Raw genomic sequence first — 25344 nt, 5'->3', positions numbered from 1 at the left:
GCGACTCCACTTTCAAGGAACTATGAATCTGCACTCCAAGGTCTCTTTGTTCAGCAACACTCCCTAGGACCTTACCATTAAGTGTATAGATCCTGCTCGGGTTTCCTTTCCCAAAAAGGGGCACCTTGCATTTATCTAAATTAAACTCCATCTGCCACTCCTCAGCCTATTGGCCCATCTGATCAAGATCCCTGTGTACTCTGAGGTAACCTTCTTCACTGTCCATTACATCTCAAATTTTGGTGTAATTTGCAAACTTACTAACTATACCTCCTGAAGAGGGAGAGGGCACAGGCAGGAGTGACACTAAGGACACGGACACACAAGATGGCCATCAGCTGGCCAACTTGACACACAAGATGGCTGCCAGATCACCATATGGAGAGAAATAGCAGAGCAGATACAGACAATGCCTGGAGCCACCAGAATGCCAGCACAATGCACTCACAACCCAGTTGATTAGTTTAAGGTGGGTAGGGGAGAGAATACACATGAGTAACAAACACTGCCCGCCAAAGTGTCTGGGTCCAGCCAACACCTCTTATAGAAATGCTAACAGCTTGATACATAATCAATATGAAATGCTAATAGCCAGGGCTGCAGTAATCGTCCTTCTCAGGAAGAGCGATTAGCACCCATTACTACAGCAATGAATTTCCGTGCAGACATTGAAACTGACAATGACTACACTGAAAGTGACAATGACCACGCGAAAACTAACAACGTCTGCGCTGGAACTGACAAAGACTGTATTGAAACTATCAATGATTCTGCAATGATTGTCATAAACAAACCATGTTACAAAGACATTGACCTATTGTATCACAAGATGTAAAAAAGTTTCTTGACATGTGCTCCAGGTCGAGAGAAGACTCGCAGCTGACCACTGTGATGTTGGTGTCTTTCTCTCCCTGGAGCTCTGGTATTTCCTTGTACAATAAACTCTGTCATTGAACCCCAGTTCTGACTCCCCACAGCAATGGGTGCTGTGAGCAGGGTTCTTCTTACTGGTGCCTTGGTCGAAGGCCACAATTGGGGGACTGGGGTAAGAAACAATTTGTACCTGCAAATGGGAAGAATCAGACCGGGCCAATGACACAGTTTAAAAGGTACACCAATTGTAATGTCTAATTTGCTACAGTACTGAGTTAAAAATTTTTAAGTGCTTGTCTGTGGAGAATATCTGTTTAACTGTATTAACTGCTTTAAGAATATGCCATTCATGCTGAAACAGCCAGAGGACAAAGTAGTGCCAATCTCAAAAGCTCTGCCCTAAACTGGTTGTTAAGAGGGGTAGCCCCCCAGTGTGAAGGTTGGGATTTGAAGTGGGAATTGAGGCACCAAGAGCACTAAGGAGCTGTGAAGCACAAGTGGCAAAGTCAGGTAACATTGGACTCTGTGGGGGCAAACAACACAGAGTCCAATTAGAGTTTAAGTTAAAAGTTAGGTGCTAGGGGAATCCAAGACGGTGGCGATCTAAGAAGATTGCACTGCAAAGCTCCGCATTGCAGCACAAGCAGGACGAACCTTTAACCTGCCCAACCCAGACTGTGGCGATATCTTGGGACTCTGGAAAGATCGTGGAGTCCTAAGAAACTTTGAAAAGTTAACCTACCTGCATTTTCAGCCGTCCAGAGATGCCAAAAAAGGGTAGAGGAGCATCCGAGGCTGGGCCTGCAGTTCAGTCTGCAGGATCTTCGGAGTCAATTACTTTTCAGGCCCTGGTGAACGAGCTTGCAAAATCTCACGAGATGCTGGGGAAACAGATTGAAGAGAAGCTGGCTCCAATCTCTGTTATGCTGCAGAAGCATGAGCAGCAGCTGGGAGGCCTGAAGAAGAGGACGGATGAGATGGACCACAGGCTCATAGTGGTGGAAGCTGATGCCAGTTCATCCAAGGATAGGATCCAAGCCCTGGAGACACAGGTCTGTAATTTGCGTGACCAAGCAGATGATCTTGAGAACAGGGGCTGGAGAAAAAAACATTCGGATCATTGTTCTGCCTGAGGGTAAGGAAGGTGAGTGGCCTGCGGAATTTGTTGAGACTGGCTGCCGAAATTCCTTGACTTGGAGGCTGGCATGAGAGGATTAAAAATAGAGAGGGCTTACTGGGTCGCAATGCGGAGGTCGGGTATGGGTCAACGTCCTTGTCCTCTCCTGGTGCGGTTCCATCATTACCGGGATACAGAGAGAGTCATGGAGGTTTCCAGATTCCAGGGGAAGGATCCGAAGGCCCTAATTTACGAGGGCTCTAAGATCATGTTCTTTCAGGACTTCTCAGCGGTGATCCCGAAACGAGAATCTTACGACAGTGTCAAGAGAAGACTGAGGGACCATGGGATTCAGTACTCCCTGAGGTATCCGGTAGTGCCTTGGTCACCTTCGATAGATCCATACATCTCTTTGACATGTCGGAGAAGGCAAGAGACTTTGTGGACAAATTAACCTAAATTTGAACAACTTTAGTATGTACAAATAGTGTTGTTTTGGTATGTGTTTATCATTCTGTAAAAGAAACGGAGGCAGTCCAGTTGGAGCTTTATTTTTCTTTTTTTTCTCCTCTATTGATAATAATTTGGTTTAAACTGTTTGGTGGCAGTTGAGATGTATATTTTTAATATCTAAGTTAGGATATACCAAAGGATAGGTGGTGTATTTATTCCTCTTTTTTTAAAGAAATTTTAAAAATTCATATTGGTATTCGATAGGATGTTTACTCTTTTCTACTTGTGTTTGCAGTGCAGCTCTAGCTGGGAGAAGTGAAGGTGGTTGGGATGGTTAAATGCTACTTATGTATAGTTTGGGTTGGGTTGTTGCCCTCTCATGGCAGGGGGGAGTTCCCTTTCCTCAGCACTGTTGGTGCTCAGCACTGTTGGTGCTTTATATGTTGGTTTGTTTTTTTGGTTTTCGTTGTTTTCAATTTTTAATAGTTTTGTAGGTTTGTTAAATGTAGTGGTTTTAGTTTATGTAGCTTTTATTTTTGGTGGATCATGTGACACTAAGGCTCAGTGATTTGTGGTTCGGGTTCTTCCTCTTTGGAATTTAAATGTTATTGCAGAAGATTATAGCTAATGATTTGATTAAATGGTGTACATGGAATATCAAGGGAAGTCACTCACCAATGAAGAGGAAGAAGGTACTCTTGAAAGGAGAAGGTGGAAATTGTTTTGTTACAGGAGACATATTTGGATGACAAGAAGCATCTGAAATCACAGCAGGATGGCTTTGACCAAGATTATTTTTCATCATTTAATACCAGAAGTAGGGGAGTAGCTATATTGGCTGGGAAGAATCTCCCATTTAAGTTGTTACAGTGTGTTAAAGACACACATGGGAGGTTTGTGATTCTTAAAGACTTGATAAATGGGGAAGAATATGGTGTTTTAATTGTTTACTGCTCTTCAGCATTTCCCCTTAAATTTTTGGTAGACGCTTTTTCTAAACTGATAAGTCTCGAGTCCTGGCATATCATTATTGTGGGAGATTTTAACTGTCTCATGGATTCCACAGTAGACAGGTTTCCCAAAGGTCCCTTGATACCCTCTGTACAAACTAAACAGTTAGTGGGTCTGTGTGGGGAGTTAGGGTTGGTGGACACTTAGAGATATCTCCACCCTACAGGTAGGGATTTTACATTTTTCTCCCATCTGCACAGATGTCACAGCAGGATTGATTTTTTTCTGACCCCTGTGGTAACCCTGGATTTAGAGGAATCTTGTATGATTGGTAAAATTACCATCTCTGATCATACTCCAGTATACCTTATGGTTACAATTAAGGACGTTACAGTGGGTTCGAGGTACTGGTGAATGGATCCCTTTATCCTCAAAGATAATAAATTTGTGGAATATTTCTCTAGGGAATTTCGGGGGTTCCTAGACATCAACTTAAGCTCGGTTGGTAATTCATCCGTCCTCTGGGAAACTGCCAAAGCCTATGCCAGGGGGTTAGTTAATTCCTACTCCGCCAGTGGGAAGCGTCAGAAGGGTGTGCAGCAAAGTCTCCTTGAAGCACGCTTGAAGGCAGCCGAGAAGGCCTACTTTGACAGACCCTCATTGGTCAAACTACAGAGGATTACGGCACTGCGGTCTGCACTAAATTCTGTGCTCATGCAGACGGCAAAGAAGAGCTGGTTTTTGCAAAGCAAAGGTTATATAAACATGGTGAAAGCCAGGCAAATACCTAGAATATCCCGTCAGAAAAAGGAGTGCTCCACAAGCCATTACGGTGATTAGGGAAGGGTCTGGGAAGCTAACATGTGATTCTAAAAAGATTAACATGGTGTTCCAGAGATTTTACTCTAAATCATACCAATTCAAGCATTGTGAGGAGGGGCAGGCCAAAATGGAATCTTTTTTTAAGGATCTGAAGCTCCCGGATGTGACTCCCGAACAACAGTCCTTTCTCAATGCCCCATTATCAGAGCAAGAAGTGCAGGAAGCTGTGAGGCAGCTTCAGAGTGGAAAGGCGCCCGGTCCTGACAGACATCCCAGTGAATTCTATAAGGAATTTATATGTAGAGTGTCAGGCCCAATGCTCAATATGTTTAATGATTCATACAGTCATGATTGTCTCCTACCATCTCTGAGAGAGGCCAATATTTCACTTATCCTTAAAAAAGGGAAGGATCCGGAAGACTGTGCTTCATACAGGCTTATTTCACTCTTAAATGTGGACTTTAAAATCCTCTCTCAGACTCTCGTGTTAAGGCTGGAGATTGTGTTACCTTCTAATATTAAAGAGGATTAGACGGGCTTCATAAAGGGTTGCAGATCCTCCAATAATGTTAGGAGGCTGCTTAACGTAATTCAAGCATGTCAACAACAGTCAATACAGGGATTGGTGATTTCTCCAGATGCAGAGAAGGCATTTGACCGAGTTGAGTGACTGTTACTTTTCTATACTCTGGAGCAGTTTGGTTTGGGCGAAGTCTTTATAAGATGGGTAAAGATTCTTTACGGTGGCCATCGCCAATGGGATACATTCGAGCAATTTAAATATTTTTAGGGGCAGCCAGCAGGGCTGTTCCCTTTTACCATTGCTTTTTACGTTGGAGATTGAACCATTGGCGGAGGCCATTCGTGGGGATCCCAATATATCAGCTCCAGAAGTGGGGTCAAAATTACATGAAATTTTGATGTATGCAGATGATGTTCTAATTTGTTTTGACAAATCCAGCAGTTTCAGAGCCTCGCCTGATACAATACATTCACACGTTTGGTGCTTTTTCAGGGTACAAGATTAATTTTGTGAAATCAGAGGCTATGCCTGTGGGGGGAGGGGGTGCATCTTACGAAGGAGCTAGGTCTTGAGGGCGACTATAGATTCCCAATTAGGTGGTCACAGGTGGGTTTTGTGCATTTGAGCATACTCATTACTCCAGTTCTGGATCGGCTGTTCAAAGCTAATTGTATCCAATTATTTGATAAAATCAAACAAGATCTTCAAAGATGGGAGGCACTTCCAGTCCCATGGTTGGGTTGGATAGCGCTTATTAAGATGAATATTCTCCCTCGTTTGCTATACCTTATACGGATGCTCCCCTCATTAAATTAGCTAAACTGAAACTGCCTCACAGACTGGGGGGGAGTGGACCTTCCGGACATTAAAAATTAGAGACTAAGCTCGCTTTTGTCCTACATTAGTGACTGGATTTGTGGGGATCCTCTGTCAATATGGTTAGATATTGGAGCCTCTCAGGCAAGGTGTCCCCTTACCAGTTTGCTGTTTTTGGACAAAATTTAGACAGTTAGGGAATACTACCATAACCCAATAGTTATCAATACTGTTAAAGCATGGAGGGCAATTTGGCAGAGGGAAGGCAATATTGGCAAAACATCTTTGTTTATACCTTAGTGGATATGCTGGGTTTTCAACAGGGGATGATAGATTCAGGATTTAAATGTTGGGCAGCTCAGGGTTTGTCTTGCATGGGCGATTTATTTGAGGGAGACGTAATGATGTCCATCAATCAGTTAGTACGGAAGTATGAGTTATCTGATAGAGACTTCTTTTGTTTTTTTCAAGTTAGGGATTTTATTCAACAAAAGACCACACTTTTGACTGATCCCTACAAATCTGACATGGAGTGGGGTGGGGGGGGATGCGGGTGCTAAGTGCTAAGAGTACACTTTCTGTCAGTACTTTATATCATCAGTTGGGGAGTGCCTCCTCAGACGAGTTCAATCGACTCTGCAGGATGTGGGAGAGAGCTGGGTGTTGAAGTTTCCTCAGAGGCATAGGAGGATATTTGGGAGAATGCAAGGAAGATATCAATTTGCAATAGGACCCATGCTTTACAGCTGAAGATTCTCCACAGGGTCCACTTGGCTCCAGACCGTTTGTCAAAATTTAAACCAGGGGCACCTTCAGCATGTACCAAGGGCGTGGTCTATATACGGGCACTCTTACCCATTGTCTCTGATCTTGCGATAGGCTTCAAACATATTGGAGTGCTGTGGCAGGTGGAATGGAGAGGATTTTGGGTGTAAGAGCGGAGAAGGACCCTATCTCTCTCCTTTTGGGCCTGCCTACTGTAATTCCTGCAGACTCGCATAAGAGAATACTTTTCAATATTCTCATATTCTGTGCAAGAAAGAATATCTTGTTAGGTTGGATATCCGAAACACACCTCCCCCCCCTCACCCACCCCCTCAACCCCCGGGCCTGTCGGGTTGGTGGAAGATTGTTATGGAGCATATTCCCCTGGATTTTCTCACAAGTAGAGTCATAGAGTCATAGAGATGTACAACATGGAAACAGACCCTTCGGTCCAGCCCGTCCATGCCGACCAGATATCACCCCTCAGCCTCCGATGCTCCAAGGAAAACAGCCCCAGCCTGTTCAGCCTCTCCCTGTAGCTCAAATCGTCCAACCTTGGCAATATCCTTGTAAATCTTTTCTGAACCCTTTCAAGTTTCACAACATCTTTCCGACAGGAAGGAGACCAGAATTGCACCCAATATAAGACATAGCAGCCCTTTTTGAAATACTTTGACACAGGTTTATCTGCCACAGTAACAAGAGCTTTTATATAGCCGTAACGATTGGGTTTTACGAGTCCAATATCCAGGGAGGACGAACTGTAAATGTACAAGTGTTTTGTTTAGCTGGACTGAGTTATTAATATTTATTAGTTTGTTGTTCGTTATTTGTTTATTTCGTTAAATAGCCAGTTGGGTTTTTCTTATTCTATACTTTTCTATATATGTTTATACAGTTGCACAGGAGGTTGGGTTGGTTTTTACTTGGGTTGTTTTTTTTGTATTGTTTTGAATTGTATTGTTTTGTACTTGTAATATTACAAAATCTATTTTTCCAATAAAAATATATTTTTAAAAAGTGTTAGGTGCTGTCTGTACTTGTAACTTCCAATATGGTGAGGAAGAGGAGCTGATCACTCTGCCCAAGAGCCAAACCTCAGTGGAGCTCACGCAATCAGGGTGGGGAGCGTGGACACTGTGAGTAACCGTGATATCCTGTCAGTCCACAGTCGAACGACAGAGCTTTAATAGTGGTGGTGGCCAGGAGAGTAGAGTCCCACCAGTAGAGAGCATATCGGGCTAGAGGTAGGTTACTGGGCCTATCAGGAGGTGTTGGGTCAGTAGAGGTGGCTGGGAAGGTACAGAAGTCCCACTGGTAGAGAGCACACCTTGCTAGGAGGCAGTTATGGCCGCATGGACAGCGCTGGAACAGTATTATTTGCCAGGGGTAGAGAAGTCCCCCACTGGATTAGGAACACTTTACTGTTGGTAGTAACCAGGGGGTACACAATCTGCTAAATGGCAGATCAAAGTTCTAAGGGGGATACTGCAGGTTTCCCTTATTGAGAAGTACAAGGCAGACAGACAAGGGCTGACAGAGCAAATGAAAAAGAGTGGTTGGGACCATCCAAAACATTAGCACAACAGAGAGAGTGGATACATAAGCAGAAACAGAATAAAACTAAAAAGATAGGGGTAATGATAGTACACCAATTCGCAGTCCTAATTGAACAAGTGAGTGCCTCCACAGGTAGGTGGACAAAGGGCCAGGAGCAAGTCAGAGAACTGGAGGGCAGAATGAAAAATTTAGAATTCACCTCAGGAAAAATGCGAGAGGAGAGAGGAATTGACTGTCTCCCCTCCTACGAAACTGTCCAACAGGAGTCAACTGCTCCCTCTGGTGGACAAATCGTGCAGGAGTATAACTTAGCGCCCGTTACCAGAGGAGGCATAGAGTCACAACCCAAAGCGAATTATAAACCCTTCACCCCAGGGGAGAGGCAGCAGATTATTGCCTCCCTGGGCAAATTACAGCCCTGGAGCACAAACACCAGATTCTGGGAATAGCTGGATAGGGCACCAGCTACACCTGAGGTACATACACCAGCTGGTCCGGGCAGCTTGCCCAGTGGACAAGTGGAGGCAGGTCACTGGTGGACCCGACGCCACAGCAGCCTGAGACTTTAGGGAAGGGTGGTGGGCACATGCCATCACCCTCACAGCTGATGCCCAGCAGGCCCCCTTCACCGACTTTAAAGAAGAAATCCAGAGGGTGCTCGGAAATGTTGCCACGAACTGGAGCAGGATTACAAACACTAAGCAACTTAAAGGGGAAGGAGCCACTGAAAAGAAGGGAACAATTATTTAGGATCTATCAGGAATGCTCAGGGAAAGCAAACCCACATCGGGGGGACCGGGCATTCATCCAAGCTTTTAAAGATGGGCTCTCTAGCACCCATCAAGCCATCCTGCAAATGGGAGTAATAATGTGCCAGGATTATGATGACCTAGTCGAGTGGGCTAGCGGGGTGCAGAATGCAGAAGCTCCCGCAACAAAGGCAAGACCTGACAAAGCAACCTACCGAATGGAAGCGAGAATCAAATGAAATGATGCTGCCAAAACTGTGGCTGGCAGGGACACTTTGCTAGAGAGTGTAGGGTCCCTCGAGCAGGGGATAGACCATGGAACAATGTAAAATACTGCAGCCACTGCAAAAGAACAGGACACACAGAAGCTGTGTGCTGGGAAAAACATAGGGCACCCCCAAACACCACCTGCCTCCATTTGTGAGGATAAGGGAGATGGGAGAATTTACGTACCCGCAGTATTAGGAGGGAGGAAATGTGAGATGCCAGTGGACACAGGAGCCACTGTATCCATCAGAAACCTACCATTACCCCACACAAACAAAATGATTCACTTAACTGGGGTAGGAGGGGATAAAGCACCAGCTTATCGAAGCGAAACTACCCTCGTAGAAATAAATATCATATATATCCCCATGAGATTCTATGGATGCCAAAATAACGAGGGCACCATAATGGGCAATGATCTTATGAAAGAATATAATGTTCTAATCGATTGTGCAAAAGGGAAATTGATTTGGCCCAGACAGGATGGTCGGAAGACTGAGATTGGGAAACTCACAAGTCACCTTGAAACTATTAAAGTGGCTACCGTCATCAGGAGAGACTGGAACCTTGAAAAGGGAGGATTCAGAGCTACCTGAACCTCTGTCCCCGGAGCCTGGGCAGAAACAAAGTTAGATACAGGTCTAGTTAACATAGACCCGATAAGGATTCCCGGACCGGAGCATGAGCCCCACCAGCAATACCCAATAAAACGCGAAGCAGAATAAGCTGTTGTGAAGATAGTGCAAGGACGAGTGAAACAGAGAATCCTGAAAGCAACCACAAGTACAATTAATTCCCTAAGGTGGCCAGTAATAAAGCCTGATGGGAGCTACAGGCTCACCATTGATTATGCGGGACTAAATAACGTCACCCCCAAATTGCGTCCCATTGTAGCAGACCCCTCCACCATTTTAAACGGCTTGGCCCCCGAGCACAAGACTTTTACTGTTTTAGACATAGCCAATGGCTTCTGATCTATTCCATTACAACCTGATTCTGAGAACAAATTCGCTTTTACAGTGAGGGACAGACAGCACAGGTGAACTCGCCTGCCACAAGGGTTCCACAACAGGCCCACTATTTTTCAAAGGGGGATGAGCGACATCCTAAATGTAGATTTACCAGAGGGTAGCACTGTCCTCCAATGTGTCAGTGATATCCTAATTGCCTCAGAGTCCGGGTCAGGAGACCAGGAAGCTTTAGGGCTTGTATTGCAGGAATTGGCAACTGCAAGGTTAAAAGTCAGCCCCACAAAGGCACAGATTGGCAAAATACAAGTTTTATACTTGGGACACCTTATATCCCAGGGACTCAAAGAAATGTCCAGCAACTGCAAGAAGGCAACCTAACAGATGTCATGACCTGCCACTGTCAGAGGATTCAGAAAGGTCATGGGGCTCTTGAATTAGCAAAAGACGCTATCCATATACCCATCCAAATGCCTCTTAAATGTTGCAATTGTATCAGCCTCCACCACTTCCTCTGTCAGCTCATTCTATACACGTACCACCCTCTGTATGAAAAAGTTGCCCCGTAGGTCTCTTTTATATCTTTCCCCTCTCACCCTAAACCTATGCCCTCTAGTTCTGGACTCCCTGACCCCACGGAAAAGACTTTGTCTATTTATGCTATCTATGCCCCTCATAATTGTGTAAACCTCTATAAGGTCACCCCTCAGCCTCCGACGCTCCAGGGAAAACAGCCCCAGCCTGTTCAGCCTCTCCCTGTAGCTCAGATCCTCCAACCCTGGAAACATTCTTGTAAATCTTTTCTGAACCCTTTCAAGTTTCACAACATCTTTCCAATAGGAAGGAGACCAGAATTGCACACAATATTCCAACAGCGGCCTAACCAATGTCCAGTACAGCCGCAACGTGACCTCCCAACACCTGTACTCAATACTCTGACCAATAAAGAAAAGCATACCAAATTCGTTCTTCACTATCCTATCTACCTGTGACTCCACTTTCAAGGAGCTGTGAACCTACACTCCAAGGTCTCTTTGTTCAGCAACACTCCCTAGGACCTTACCATTAAGTGTATAAGTCTTGCTAAGATTTGCTTTCCCAAAATGCAGCACCTCGCATTTATCTGAATTAAACTTCATCTGCCACTTCCCAGCCCATTGGCCCATCTGGTCCAGATCCTGTTATAATCTGAGGTAACCCTCTTTGCTGTCCACTACACTTCCAATTTAACTGTACCTCTTATGCTCGCATCCAAATCATTTGTGTAAATGACAAAAAGTTGAGTGCCCACCACTGATCCTTGTGGCACTCCACTGGTCACAAACCTCCATTCTGAAAAATAACCCTCCACCACCACCCTCTGTCTTCTACTTTTGAGCCAGTTCTTTGACCAAACTAATGTCATTGACCATCCCCCAGGTGCAAGCAACAAAATTGGACAAGACAGTCATCCCGGGGAGAGTACCAAAAACACAACAGAACAAGGCACACCTGCACTTCCTAATAGGAACAAAGGCTTTAACTGTCAACTCTATTTTAACTGCAATATGTATATACCTATCTGTATTTCATTGTATTTAAATGTCACAACTATCAGGAGCATGTCAGGATTTGAGGATAACCTCTTCTATAAAACCCACCTCAGCTTGCATGGGAACCAAACTGTCTGCTACCCACTGCCGCAATCAGTGGAATCACTATTTGTGGCCACCCCGGTGTGGACCCCCCGTGACCTGTATACAATAGACACCCGGGAGCACCGTGTAAGGGGCAGATAGAGAAGTACAAGCAGGGACTCCAGGGTAGATGTGTGCAGCTGGACAGGACCACTGGCCCATGGACGTCCAGCCGAGGGAAGGGAAGACCCATTTAAAACCCGGTAATTACCCACTCTGTTTCGCAGGACAGGGATGGAAATGCATTTATGCCCTGGTTTCAAAAAATGACTCATGTGTCCAGACTCAGTGCACTCATCAGCACTGCACAGTCACTGGGGGACAGTTTACCTGCACCTGCAGCGAGCAGGCATGCTTGAATGTCACTGCTGTTCATATGTGGTCAGTGCAATGGCACCCCATGACAACTCTGCCATCCCATCCAATACTTACCAGCAAGGGGGATTGGCGGCGACATAGGTGGACAGACAAACAGAAGGACAGGACAATGCCTGTTACCGAGCGGAGATGGGATTTATTTTCCTATTTAAGGGGACTTACCTCCCAAACCTGTTCTCAGTAGGGACAATCGCGCCCCTTACTGTACCATGGCCCAGCGGGGGACATATTCGGAGAAGGATAGTGACCTGCTCCATCAGTCAGGGTTTTGTGCTGACTGGCAGGCCCCCACCACTTTTGGGATCATCACTGGGATATGGATTTTGGGGATCTCGGTCTTTTGGGAGCACAGCAGGAATAATCAGCACTAGAAACCAAAATTATCTTGTATATGGCCGAACTATCCTAGGTAACAGTACCTCGAAAGCTCCAAAAGCAATTAACACAGAGTTGGCTGAACTCAAACTCTACACACAGCAGACATGTTAAGCAGTGGATTATCAATTAGCACAGCAAAGGGGAGTTTGTACAATTATTGGTGACAATTATATTATCCATGTTATTGATGCCTCTTATAACATTACAGAAACCATCAAGAATATTCGAGACCAGCTAGACAGTTTTCAATAGGGAACCACAATTACAAAGAGCTGGCTAAATTGGTTGCCTGGTAAATCTTGGGGACCCTATTTGGCACACGCGATAGTTCACTTCGTTGCATTCATGCTGGCATTCTGTGTGGGTCTCGGGTGTTTAAAACTCTGCTGTAAGACGCTACTGACAAGAACTGTACTAGCACGAGTGTCACCATGGAAAGAGCCTCCAACGAAATTGGCACTCCATGATACCCCTCGGGAGAAGGAGCTCCTAGAGATGACCTACATCTACATTTCAATTGGGTGGTCTGCAGGAGATTTCCGAAGTTACCTCCTTGACCACAAAGGGGGAAGAGGGAGATGGCATGAAGCAGCGTGACACTAGGCACACAGACACACAAGATGGCCACTGAACCATCAGCTGGCCAACTTGACACACAAGATAGCTGCTGGATCACCATATGGAGAGAAACAGCAGAGCAGATACAGACACTGCCTGGGGTTGCCAGAATGCCAGCACAATGCACTCACAACCCAGTTGATTAGTTTAAGGTGGGTAGGGGAGAGAATACACATGAGTAACAAACACTGCCCGCCGAAGTGTCTGGGTCCAGCCAACACCTCTTATAGAAATGCTAACAGCTTGATACAGAATCAATATGAAATGCTAATAGCCAGGGCTGCAGTAATCGTCCTTCTCAGGAAGAGCGATTAGCACCCATTACTACAGCAATGGATCTCCGTGCAGACATTGAAACTGACAATGTTTACACTGAAAGTGACAATGACCACGCGGAAATTAACAATGTCTGTGCGGGAACTGACAAAGACTGTATCAAAACTATCAACGATTTTGCAATGATGGCCATAAACAAACCATGTTACAAAGACAATAATGTCATCACTGACCTGTTGCATCACAAGATGTATAAAAGTTTCTTGACATGTGCTCCAGGTCGAGAGAAAACTCGCAGCTGACCACTGTGCTGTTGGTGTCTTTCTCTCCCCAGAGCTCCAGTATTTCCTTGTGCAATAAACTCTGTCATTGAACCCCGATTCTGACTCCGAGACTGGTATTTTTCCCCACAACACTCCCATGTTCACATACAAATCATTTATATAATGATGAAAAGCAGTAGACCCAGCACCAATCCTGGTGGCACACCTCTGATCACAGAACTCCAGTCTGAAAAGCAACCCTCTATCATCACCATCTGTCTTCTACCTTCAAGCCAGTTCTGTATACAAATGGCTAGTTCTCCTTGTATTCCATGAGATCTAACTTTTCTAACTAGTCTCCCATGGGGAACCTTGTCGAACGCCTTACTGAACTCCATATAGATCACGTCTACCACTCTGCTCATTAATCCTTTTTGTTACTTCTTCAAAAAATTCAATCAAGTTCATGAGACGTGATTTCCCATGCACAAAGCTATGCTGACTATTCCTAATCAGTCTTTGCCTTTCCAAATACATATACATCCTGTCCTTCAGGATTCCCTCCAACAACTTGCCCACCACTGACGTCAGGCTCACCGGTCTATAGTTCCATGGCTTGCCCTTACCACCTTTCTTAAATAGTGGCACTACATTAGCCAACCTCCAGTCTTCCGGCACCTCACCTGTGACTATCAATGGTACAAATATCTCAGCAAGGGGTCCATCTCCATGCTGGAAACATCTCAGGGCATGCTCCATGGGCACCTGCCATGTAAACCCCGTAAAGAACCCTCCGATATCTGTCTAAGCCCTGATCAGACCAACCAGAGATAGAATGCTCATTAGGGGTGCGGAGTTGAATAACAAGCAGCAGACTACCCATCTTGACTCTTTTTCCCCTATTGTGGACGATTTACCTCATTGAATAAAAGAGAGATGGGTGCTACGGGAGATAAATGTGGTGCCACAGCTCATACTATTGGTGCAGGTGGGGAAGTGTCCCAAGAGATTAAATGGGCTACACAGAGGGCAGACAGGGGTTAATGATCTCGGGTTTTGGGTTGTGTGACAGTGTGGACAAGATGTTGTAAGCAAGAGTGAAAGTGGTGGAGCATGAACCTCGGTGGGAGGTTGGTACAGTCGCAGAGGTGGAGTGAGTGTGAGGTAACAGGGAGAAGATGGTACTCATGCTGGTAGAGTGGAGAAAGAATTTGCCTTCTTCCTGAGGTACTGTGCATTCCTCCAAACAGTTGGGACTGTTTTCACTCAAACCAGGCTGACAAGGCCTAGTGTCATGTCCTCCATGGCCTTGGAGGGAGTGCAATGCGAGTTTAAAAGAATGATACCTGGACTTCACGGGTTGTTATTCGGAGAGATTATACAAATTGCGACTGTTATCTCAAGAATTTAGAAGGTTAATAAGGAATATGATTAAAGTCTTTTGGGCGGCACGGTAGCACAGTGGTTAGCACTGCTGCTTCACAGCGCCAGAGACCTGGGTTCAATTCCCGCCTCAGGCGACTCTCTGTGTGGAGTTTGCACATTCTCCCCGTGTCTGCGTAGGTTTCCTCCGGGTGCTCCGGTTTCCTCCCACAAACCAAAAATGTGCAGGGGTTAGGTGAATTGGCCATGCTAAATTGCCCGTAGTGTTAGGTGAAGGGGTAAATGTAGGAAAATGGGTCTGGGTGGGTTACGCTTCGGCGGGTCGGTGTGGACTTGTTGGGCCGAAGGGCCTGTTTCCACACTGTAAGTAATCTAAACTAATCTAATATTAACTAGAAAAGACAGGGTTAAAAAAGAAAGGGGCGGTACGGTGGCTCAGTGGTTCAGTAGTTAGCACTGCTGCCTCACAGCACCAGGGTGACTGTCTGTGTGGAGTTTCCACATTCTCCCCGTGTCTGAATGGGTTTCCTCTGGGTGCTCCAGCTTTCTCCCACAGTCCAAAGATGTGCGAGTCAGGTGAATTGGCGATTCTAAATTGCCCATAGTGTTAGCTGCGTTAGCCAGAGGGAAATGCGTCTGGGTGGGTTGCTCTTCAGAGGGTCGGTGTGGACTTGTTGGGCCGAAGGGCCTGTTTCCATGCTGTAGGGAATCTAACCTAATCTATTTCCACAGGTTGAGCATTGTAGAACTAGGGCCAGACCATTGGGGAGGGAAATTACCAAGCACCTCTGCACAAGAAGGATAGTAGATCTCTTCTTAACAAACAACAGTGTATGCAGGATCTCTTGTTAATTTTAAATGTCAGATAAATACAGTTTTTTGTTAATTAAGGTATTAAGAGATATGGGTCGAAGGCAGGTGTTAGGAGTTATGCCACAGATGGAGTTAGGCCACAGGTCAGCCATGATCTTATTGAATGGTGGAACAAGCTCAAGGGGTTGAATGGCCTATTCCTGATCCTATGCTCCTGTGAGAGAAGGAAGTCTTGCATCAACATCATTATCAAGTAGGATATCCAGAATCCTGCTTGCATAGTGGGGTTCACAATCTGGGGCAAACATCAGGAACTGTGCAAGTTAGATCTGGACTGACAGTGCTCATCTGAGTGCACAGTGCACTTTTAAATATGGTGCAGGTGCAAGAAATATTGCTCTTTGGGTAGATATCACTGATTCCAGGAACGGCTTGTGGTAAGATAAGGTGGGAAATGAGCCTGAAAGATGGCATAATGGCATGGTTGATTACTAATGAGGTAAGCTTGGTACGAAACAGCAAGAGAACGCGCAAGACCCTGGGGGGTGGGGGGTCTATTGAAATATCCTCTAAAAAAGTCAATACAACTCAGACTTAGCCAGAAAAAGTAAGATGCAACCCACTGTTAAAGGATGGTGATGGTCATTTAGACAAGATACTGACCATAGAGTCATAGAGATGTACAGCAAAGAAACAGATCCTTCAGTCCAACTTGTCAACACCAACCAGATATCCTAAATTAACCTAGTCCTATTTGCCAACACTTGGCCCATATACCTCTAAATCTTTCCTATTCATATACCCATACAAATCCAAAGATGTGCAGGTTAGGTGAACTGGCCATGCTAAATTGCCTGTAGTGTTAGGTGTAGAGGAATGTGTCTGGGTGGGTTGCTCTTTGGAGGGTTGGTGTGGACTTGTTGGGCCGAAGGGCTTGTTTCCACACTGTAGGGAATCTAATCTAATCTAATCTAATCTAAATGCCTTTTAAATAGGATAAATAGACAAGGTCATTTCCCTGTGGTGGGGGAGTCCAGAACTAGACGACATAGGTTTAGGGTGAGAGGGGGAAGATAATAAAAGAGACCTAAGGGGCAGCTTTTTCACACAGAGGGTGGTGCGAGTATGGAATGAGCTGCCAGAGGAAGTGGTGGAGGCTGGTACAATTACAGCACTTAAAAGGCATCTGGATGAGTATATGAATCGGAAGGGTTTAGAGGGATATGGGCCAAGTGCTGACAAATGGGACTAGATTAGGTTAGGATATCTGGTTGGCATGGATGAGTTGGACTGTAAGGTCTGTTTCTGTGCTGTACATCTCTATGACTCTATGACTTAAAATGTCGCAATTGTACCAGCCTCCACCATTTCCTCTGGCAGCTCATTCCGTACATGCACCACCCTTTGCATGAAAAAAAGTAACTGCCAGGATTCTTTTGTAAAGTCAATATCTGCACATTTTCTTTAATGGATGCAGTGCATTTATACAGTCAATTAACAGAGTCATTCATACTGGAACATAACAGCAGATCCACTGCCTATGCTGAGCTCGTTGAATCAGCCAGGAGCATAAGAAATGGTATTTTTACCCCTAGATATGGAGGGAAGAATTGGCCAGTTTAGGAAACAGATCCCAGCAACAATGAAACATTGAAAATTGAAGAGGTTTGGATTAGTAATGAGGAAGAATGGGATGGGGAGGTATGACTGGTGGAGAGGCTGGTAGTGGAGTGGTGAGATCAGACCAACAATTGGAAAAAAGGGTGAAACTGAAAACATTGCATGTTCAGTGTCGGAGGGTGATGTGGAACAGAATGGGGCATATGGTGGCTGGTTGCTGCTGAAGATTTGCTCAAGGTACCAGGAGCAGTATGTCTGCTCCTCATGGATCACAAGTAGTACAACAAAAATGATTTATCTGGATCCAGCTGCTTCTGTCTGCTTTTAACTGTTGTATTCCCCGGAGCTCTTGAAAGGCCCACCAAGCAGCACTCTCATTAAATGCTACGAATGGATCCTCACTTACAGATTATATTTGGGGATTCCTCTCCGAATGCTAATGACTCAGGCAACCTCACATCTCATCACACTTATAACAGAATCTGGTGCAATGATTCACAATGATTCACGGGGTGGCACAGTGGCTTAGTGGTTAGCATTGCTGCTTCACAGTACCAGGGAACTGGGTTTGATTCCAGTCTCAGTCAACTGAGGGGTGACCTTATAGTGGGTGGCACGGTGGCACAGTGGTTAGCAGTGTGCTGTCTCACAGTGCCAGAGACCCGGGTTCAATTCCCACCTCAGGAGACTGATTGTGTGGAGTTTGCACATTCTCCCCATGTCTGTGTGGGTTTCCTCCGGGTGCTCCAGTTTCCTCCCACAGTCACAAAGATGTGCAGGTTAGGTGAATTGGCCATGCTAAATTGCCCGTAGTGTTAGGAGAAGGGGTAAATTTAGGGGAAGGGTCTGGGTGGGTGGTGGGTCAGTGTGGACTTGTTGGGCCGAAGGGCCTGTTTCCACACTGTAAGTAATCTAATTCTGCTGACTTAAGCCTCTCCCATAGATACCCCTATCCTTGGACTCTTCCCATGCCTGTCATGGTAGGTTCAAAATGTTGCTAGTTCTTTGTCCAGTTCAGGCACTTAACAAAAAGACTCATCTATGAAATGTGAGCATTTGTTTTCAGCCATTACATTCATGGATGAAAAATCAAGGGCTCACCAGTGTCTGCAATATAATACAGCCTAGTGAATAAAACTCGCTGTGGAAGAAATATTTTGTAAAATGTCCCTAAAGTTTGTAAATATCAACAAATAATAGTGTTTGAAAAAGTCCCATTATGCAAATACTCCTTAGTTATCCTGAAGGAATGGGTCATTCTGATAGTCAATTTATCAACAGCATGACTTTAACACTAATATTATTTCAATTTACAAAAAGGAAAGTTCACATTTCAATGTTTGTAGATCACAACCCAGTGTAACTGGATTGCAAGCATATTTTATTGAAAAAAAATGCATTCTGAACAGTGAGAACAAACTTTCAATCCTAATCTGAAGCAGTAAGGAAATTGTAGACACAATCTTCCCAGCTCCTGATGTAGGCAATGGTAAGTCAGTTGAGAAGATATAGTTAAATTGCAGCAATTAGACACACAAAGTCCAGAAAAATAAAGTCAGATGCTGAATCCAAAGTTTGCATGGTGAGGTAAGATTCTTGCTAGTGCGCAGGGAGAAGTTTATTTGTATGCCTTTCTATGCACTTAGACCCTAATGTCACCTCATTGATAGGCAGTTTCTGAGAAACTAAATAGTGACAATTTCAACAAAAAAATCAGGGTAGGTACCTGGCAGCTCCAGCTTACAATTTCCTCCTCTGGGCCTTCATCTTGAACAGACAGACAGGAGGTTGGAATAACACAGCAAGCCAGGCAGCATCAGGAAGTGAGAAGTCAACATTTTGGGTGTAACTTGAACAACAGTTACCAATATCTATATTCCATGAGCAGGGGCCACACCCACCCATTCATTCATGATGTTATTGGAAACATACCAACATCATTACATCTTTGACCTACTTACAATACTGTTCTCCACTTCAACGCTACACCTAGGAGCACACTGTCACCCAGCATTCCCACTATGCCACTTGGAGCATGCCAATCAGTGTGCTGACACATTCACAATGTCATGTGCAGACTTCAGAATCTGTGCACTGAAAGTAAATTAAAGGACATAATGCTGCCATCTTTCATTGTAATACCGCACAGAGAAAACCCCCATCATGTCAATTGAATCAGAGTGCATCTCAGGGTTCCACGTTTCCTCTTTTAATGCTCACTTACTTTGCATCTATTTGGATGCTCACAGGACCTCTGCCTTGCAATTCCTTGTCTTTTTGTGTAGAGCCCCCTTCAGAACTTGACTCAGGACTTCTCTCTTGCTTACTGTTTAGCACAGATATAAAGCTCGGCAACTTGTCATGGTTAACACTAATTGATCCCAGGTTCAATTCCAGCCTTGGGCAACTCTCTATGTGAAGTTTGCATATTCTCCTCATGTCTGTACAGGTTTCCTCCAGGTGCTCCGGTTTACTCCCACAATCCAAAGATGTGCAGGTTTGATGAATTGGCTATGCTAAATTGCCCATAGTATTTAGGGATGTGTTAGTTAGGGATAAATGTAGAAGTGTGGAGGAATGGGTTTGCATGGGATACTCTTTGGAGGGTTAGTTGGAACTTGGGCTGAAGAGCCTGCTTCCACACTATAGGGATTCTATGATAACTATAGCATCCTGCACTTGAAATGCATGTAGTGACCAACCAGGTGGAACACAAATTGTGGCCAAAGCAATCTTAACTAAATCACTGGTCATTATCAATTGTCAGTGATCATCTCTGTGAATCAAACGTTATAAGTGACAGAAGAAGTGTCATGCATGAGCCACAACTCACAAAAGTACTTTGCGATCTCACAGATAGCCCAATGACACAGAATTGATTTCCTTTTCCGGTGAGTTGCAATGATTCATCGACATTCTCTAATATACAATGATGTCTTTCTTGGGTAGTATAGGGGATAGGGAAGGGATCAAGGTATCAGTAATCCTACTGTACTTACAATCTCCTACTGAATCTGCAGAGCATGGCTTGTGCTGAATCCATCCAAATAATATCTCCCATATCAGAATTCCATGTTGAGGCATTCCATAGCCATCTTTATGGATTTCTCCATGTACCACTAAAAGGATGACCATGCTAAACTGTCATTTATTTGTGTTGTGAATGTCAAATACTCATATTACTCGGGATCAGGTTTAGAGGGATATGGGCCAAGTGCTGGCAAATGGGACTAGATTAATTTAGGATAACTGGTCAGCATGGACAAGTTGGATCAAAGGTCTGTTTCCATGCTGTCTCTATGACTCTATGAGTCTATCTGTTCTATTTCTAATATTTCCCACACAGGTTCATTAGAATTGTGATCAATGAAGCAAGCCACCGTGAGAGTTATCATCACTATGGCCACTGTGCTACGATCATGCATTGACTGTAAATTTGTTGTTGCTTTCTTGAAAATTGTCAATGTCTGTTCCCAGAAGCAAATGCAGATTATTTTTGCTCATTTGTTTTCTTTGCTTTTGCTACTGTTGAATAAAAGTGAGTATTTTCAACAGTATGAAGGTTTTCCAGCGTGCAATGGTCCCATGTTGAAAAATGAGAAGACATTACGTGTATCAGGTATAATGGAAACAGCTGTGCTCCCTTACTAGGTTTCTAAGAATTATTGATGATAAGTATGGCTAAGCTTGTTCTCTCAATTACAGTGATGGTGGATTGGATGATTTAAAATAGTAATACATTTATGAATGTGAACTTTTGTTCACAATGAGCTTCTGGCACCTATGTACCCTCAGGAGTCTTTCTTTTTCGTTCCCCTCCCACTTTGTGAACTGTGAAGGCAGCTCCTGACCAAGTGCAAGACTGAGCTTTCAAAATGGCCTCAGCACTGGGAATCCTTGATGTCCCACAGTGAATAGAATCCTTACAGTATGGAAACATTCAGCCAATCAAGTCACATGACCCTCTGAAGAGCCTCATATCTAAACCTACCACCCCTTTTATTTAACTCCACATTTTCATGGTTAACCCACCTAGCTTGCAAATCCCTGGACATTATGGGCAATCCATCTCACCTACATATCTTTGGATTTTGGGAGAAAACTGAATCACCTGGAGGAAACCCACACATACACATGGGATGAAAATACGAACTCAACACAACCAGTCACCCAAGGGTGGAATTGAATCTGGGTCCATAGTGCTGTGAGGCAGCAGTGCTAGCCACTGAGACCCTGTGCCACCATATATGCTGAGTGCATGATAGCATGAGAATGGTGCCTTGGAGGAATGGTGCAAAGCTAATGAGATAAGCTGTGGAGAATTGTATGAGAAAACTTGATACAGTTTACGGAGAGAAACTTTCCAGAAACTTCCCAAAATTGTCATGTAGCTGAACTTTCTTCAAGTGTGGCCGTTATGAGTGAGAGAGGCAGGCACTTACACAAACATCAATCACAAACCTTAAATGTGACTAGAACCAGCATGCTGACACCAAGTCATTTTAGTATTTTTTTGTAAAAATCTATGGAACAGGGCAACTGGTTCCATTAAAGACCTTCTTTGAAACACATATGCATAAGCAAAGTGATTCAGGGTGTACTGCAAAATAGTGGGCAATCTATGAGTCCTGATCTGCATTGTAATTGTTGTCAAACCCATTACATAGGAATAGTCAGAAAGTTGCATGTTCTAATAATAGGCTATAAAGTTTACTGGGAGAAAGTGAGGACTGCAGATGCTGGAGATCAGAGCTGAAAATGTGTTGCCGGAAAAGCACAGCAGGTCAGGCAGCATCCAAGGAGCAGGAGAATCGACGTTTCGGGCATGAGCCCTTCTTCAGGAATGAGTAAATATAAAGTTTACTAACTCTAAAGAACTAATGGATCACATGGTCAGCAGTGCAGAACAGCATTTCATGCAATGTATCTTAGGTTCACTTAAATGCTATACTACAATATCAATCCCATAATTTAAAAAATATTAGGTGCATGCTCTGAGTTTGCAATGCCCTTTTGTGATGTTGGCTTTGACGCTGTTTTCACTGCGGCAGCACTTTGCAATAATGTTGTAATTTCAGGCAATGTATTGAAGCTTTGTAAGAGTAAGTGCGAACTTTGTTAATAATTATTGAAATCATGGAATCATAGACAAAAGGAAGCCATTTGAGCCTCTATTCCTGTCCCAACTTGTTGGATGCAATTAGTCTCATTTTCCAATCTTGCCCCACACTCTGGAATCTATTTCATAAACACTAGAAGCGGGAATAGGCTATTGGGCTCTTTGAACTTATTCTACCATTCAATATGATCATGATCTTCAACCTGAATGCCATATTTCTGATTTCTCTTCATAGCCCTTGATGCTTTAAACATCCAAAAGAATGTCTATCCTGCTCTTTAATGTATTTTTGAATATATTCTTTCTCATAGATTTAATTAATTTATTTGAATGTTACTGTTGAATGTGCTACCACATCCTTTCAGGTAGTGCCTTCCCGATCAGAAGAACTTGATACTGAATAAAAGCTCTCACGTCCTCTCAAGTTTCTTTTTGCAAACTATTTCTAAGCTGTATCTTTGTTTACTGATTCTCCTGCTTCTAATTTACACCATCAAATCTCTCTTACTTTTGTATAGCTTAATTAAATAGCCTTTTATTCTTCTTATCTTTGAGCAGGTCAGTTTCAACTTCTTCACATAATTTGAAGCCCTTCATCTCTGATATCATTCTGGTAAGTGCTTCTGCAAAGTTTTCAAGGTCTTGCTATCCTTCATGAAGTGTGTTGCTTAGAAATGAATGTAATACCTCAGCTGAGAATGAACCTGTGCTTTACATAGATTTAGTATGCATTTTTGTTATCTACTTCCACCTATGAAACCACGGATCACTTAGACTTTAGAATTTCTCAATGAGGTTTTGTGACATAAAAGAACTGTCCACTCCAAAGTGGGAATTTTAGTTCACTGACCCGCTCACCGCCCCCTCCGTGGAAGGAGTTGCCACCTGCAGGAAGAATCAAACACAGCAGACCCTGACTAATGGCCGATATATTCACTCTGTCATGTTAAACAGGGAGGACGAAACCTTGGCCTTGGTAGCTCAATGACTCAGCCGGGTTCTCCCCAGCTCTTGATCAGCAGGAAAATTCATGTGGGTCTTGACAGGTGCTCCCACTGTTTATGTATTATTCCACCAACCCTCCTCAGCACATGCTGCCTTCTGCCCTGATGATAGAGCTTTTTTTTATTCGTTTAATGGTTGTGGGCATGGTGGCTAGGCCAGCAGTTATTGTCCATCCCTAATTGCCCAGGGGACAGTGAAGAATTAACCACATTGCTGTGGGTCTGGAGTCCAGACCAAGTAATGGTGGCAGGTTTCCTTCCTTAAAGGACATTTGTTAAACCAATGGGCTTTTATGATAATTAACTGTAGTCACATAGTCACCATTAAGCCAGCTCTCTGTTCCACATTTTGTCTTTTGCCGATTCAATTGAAACACTCTATGCTGGGCCCTCACTTGCTCCAAGACACAGAGGATGTCAGATCTCAGGGAAAGGGAACAAACAGACAGGCTCTAGCCTAGCACAGGGAAGCAGGCAAGATAGGCTTATTAGTTGTGCAAGGGCATTTGTTTGGGTATATATAGCAATGTCCATGTTGTTATGTATCTGTTTATTGCAATAAATTAAATATATTGTTTTAAATCTTCATTGCTTTATTATCTGCTTTGTTGAACAATATGGACAGTAGCCTGCTGGAGAGTGACATAATTTGTGTTGAAAATGAGAACACAATGTGAATTTGTTACAAGAACACAATAGTTAGGCTATTTGGTCTCTCGAACTTGCTCCACCATCCAATAATATCATGGCTGTTGTGATTGTAATCTTCCCTCCACTTTGCTATCTGGACTCCAACACTCTTAAATCTAATTTGATAAAAAGAAATCAATGAAACTCTGTCACGAATATATTCAATGATTCCAGGCTCTACTGATCTCTAGGGATGAGAAATCCATTGGCAACCAATCTTTGGAGGAAAATTCAAAATTCTCCCAACCTCAATCTTAAATGTAAAGCCATTAATTTTTAAACTGTAAGCCACAGTTCTAAATTCTTTCAGAAAGAGAAACATCCTTTCACTATTCACTGTATCAGTTCCTTGAGGAGCTGATATGTTTCAATAAGAGCATCTTTCATTCAACTAAACTTCTTTCTTCATAAGCTAACCCCTTCATCCCAGGAGTCAGTCGTGAACTTTTTCCGAAAGACTACAAATGCAATTATATCCTTTCTGCTTTAAGGAGAGGAAAACTCTACACAATATTCAGTTTAATTAAGGCCCTGTACAACTGCAGCAACACTTCCCTACTTTTCTACTTGACCCCTTTTACAATAAAGGTTGATATTTCATTTGCATTCCTAATCACTTACTGAACCTGCATACTTATTTGTTGCAATTCATATACCATGGTAGCCACATCCCTCTGTAACATAGAGCCCTGAAGTATCTCCTCATTCAGATAATATACTGTTTTTTTCTTATTTTGTTTTTTTTTATTTCAAAAATATACTTTATTCATATATATTTAATCTGTACAATTGGTAGTAGGCACTGGCTGCACCATTCCTGGAAACACTGCAATACCAGGCTGATACATGGAGGGGACAGAGCAAGCCCTTAAGCCATCTCCCTGCTCCAAAAATCCATTTAATACAAACACTCCCACGTTCAGGAGATATCAGCGATTAAACTGATAAGAACAGAATTTTTTTTTTATTTCAAAAATATACTTTATTCATAAAATAATTTGATGATCTGTACAATTGGTCATGCCATACATATGTAAACATGTACATACAGAGATCAGAATTTATCATTTTGTACATTTTTCTGTACATTTTTTGATCATATGCCCATATAATTAGCTGAGGCGTCAGCAGAGCCCAAATGACTGCATGGGCCCCCTGTTCTTCGTTAGGCAGGCAGACTTTACACAGTGGTCTTTCCCCACCGCGCCTTGGCAGCAGCTGCCCCAAGCTTCAGCGCGTCCCTCAACACGTAGTCCTGGACC

The 25344-nt window shown here is 43.7% G+C and overlaps 1 protein-coding gene and 1 pseudogene across 3 annotated transcripts in view; both read right to left on the bottom strand.

Annotated features, from left to right (window-relative positions):
* The window catches only part of tmem244 (transmembrane protein 244), a 94778-nt gene that overhangs the window by 23612 nt on the left and 45822 nt on the right, over positions 1–25344 (bottom strand). The window lies entirely within an intron of this gene.
* LOC122548706 lies at positions 24884–25061 on the bottom strand (annotated as a pseudogene).

The sequence above is a fragment of the Chiloscyllium plagiosum genome, chromosome 3, assembly GCF_004010195.1.
Source record: "Chiloscyllium plagiosum isolate BGI_BamShark_2017 chromosome 3, ASM401019v2, whole genome shotgun sequence".
NCBI classification, from domain to species: Eukaryota; Metazoa; Chordata; class Chondrichthyes; order Orectolobiformes; family Hemiscylliidae; genus Chiloscyllium; species Chiloscyllium plagiosum.
This window is presented reverse-complemented; position numbering and strand designations above follow the sequence as displayed.